The sequence below is a fragment of the Cupressus sempervirens genome, chromosome 10 (assembly GCF_028749045.1).
Source record: "Cupressus sempervirens isolate cs-2001-9-10 chromosome 10, ASM2874904v1, whole genome shotgun sequence".
Lineage (NCBI taxonomy): Eukaryota > Viridiplantae > Streptophyta > Pinopsida > Cupressales > Cupressaceae > Cupressus > Cupressus sempervirens.
Window position 1 is genome coordinate 296,795,853 of NC_143127.1, and position 2,190 is coordinate 296,798,042.

The following is a 2,190-nucleotide window of genomic DNA, read 5'->3' on the forward strand; positions in this document are numbered from 1 at the left end:
AACAATGTTAGTTAGGAAAGATGACAAAATCTAGTCTTAAAAGTAAGACTCACTCCTCAAAATAAAATTTGGAATTAGTTCATATTAATTTGTGTGGACCAACTAATGTGAAAATCTGCAAAGGTGGCAAGTATAGTGTCCAATTTGTTGATGATTATTCTAGGATGATGATAGTTATGTTTTCGAAACAAAAATTTGATGCTTTTCAAATGTTTAAGTGGTATCTAGCAAGAGTTGAAAAGGAGACTAGAAAAATCTTGAAATGTCTGAGATCTGACAGAGGTGGAGAATTTACATCAAATGAGTTTGAGATATTTTGTAATGACAGAGGAATCAAAAGATAAACTTTTGCACCTAGGACTCCTCCACAAAATGGGATTATTGAAAAGAGGAATAGATCTATAATGGACTGTGCTAGAACACTGATGATGGAGAAGAATTTTGCTTTGAAATACTAGAGAGAAGTTGTAAGTACAATTGTTTATACCTTGAACTGAGTACAAGTCAAGAAAGGTACAAATTCCACACCTTTTGAACTATGGTATGGATACTCACCCAATGTAAAATATTTTAAGGTATTTGGAAGCAAGTGTTACATTCTTAAGGACATCGGGAATGGTAAACTTGATGCTAAAAGTGAAGAAGGTATATTCCTATGCTATTCCATAAGAAGTAAAGCTTATAAGTGTTTAAATACTAACACTAACAAAGTTGTGGAAAGTGCAAATATGAAGTTTGATGAATATACAGAGGTACATGAAGCTAAACCTAAGACGAAGCCTGAAGAGTACAAAAGCTTCATATATTACTATGAAGACATGAATGCTAATGAAGCTATGAACCAAGGTGTAAATCAATAGCAACAAGCATCAATGACTATTGAGTCACATACAATGGATGTCAAGCTGCATTCAGGAATTGAGTTGCAGATAAAAGTAGAGGTACATTCTGATACTAAGATTAGTGTACATGAAAGCAATCTTGACTTACCAGATAGAGGAATACATAGTGATTCTAAAATTGATAAACCCATTGAAGAAAAAAGAGTAGAACCAAGATTTTCAAAGTATGTCAGGAGACATCACCCTACTGAAAAAATTACTGGAGATAAAGAAGCTAGACCAATGACTAGGCATAAGTTGAGAGTGATACATGTTTGTTAAGCAGGCATGAGCCTAAGTTAGTGAAGGATGCATTAGAGAATGAAAATGGTGTAGGGGCACCTTGAAACATAAGGCCCTCACCGATTTCAAATTGTTGTGATATGCTCTAAGAGAGCTCTGTAGTTAGAATAAAGGTCTAAAGACCTAGTTGTGTGCCTTGGCAACATTGGCTAGGGGATATAAGCCTTTTAAATGTCCTAGGAAGAGCCTTAGAATGAATAGGGTACTCCGTTTCAATGAAACATGATAGGTCTCTAGCCTAGGGGAGGGTCTCTAGCATTGAAAAGCTAAGAGATAGCCAAGTTGGCAAGAAAATATGTCAAATAGATGTCAACATAAAAATTGCAAAAAGTTGCAATTTTGGAAAATTGTTGATTAACTTTCAAAAACCCTTCCAAGCATGGTGGAGGCTGATGGAAGCCCTAAATGTGAAGGGAAATTACCTAAGAAGCCATATATAAGCTTCTAAAACCCTAATATTGTTAGAAGTTGGGAGTCAATGTACATACTGTATGTTGTGGCATGGTGTTTGAATGTAAAAAGACAAAATATAGAGTTAAGAAAGTTTTTGAGTGTTAATTTCATTGTTGTATTCATTTGGTAATTTAGATAGTCTTGTTTAGGACACTTTTGCTTCAGTAGAGTAGGTGTCTTTGTGTTTCCTTTCATTATTTGTAGATTCTTTTCATTCCTGCCAGTTCATTGTCCTGAACCAAGTAGTTGGCATTAGAAGAGAGTAGGGCCTCTTGGGGATAGTGATTGTACTCTATGTACTTCCTATTTGCAAAAGTAAGGGCCCTCAAAAGCCATGGAGGCATTTTTAAGCTCTTGCCCTAGGTGAGTTAGAGCACGTCTAGTTAGGGAACATTGAAGTTGCAGAGCTTGTAACTTGCAGGGTTGTAAAGATCATTAGCAAAGTGGATATGGAGAATGAAGGGGAGTGAGTGGAGGTTCTTTGGGAAGAAGGAAAGGGTGCTAGAAATTAGTTAAGGCACCTAACCAATCCAAACAACAAATAGGCCTTGTA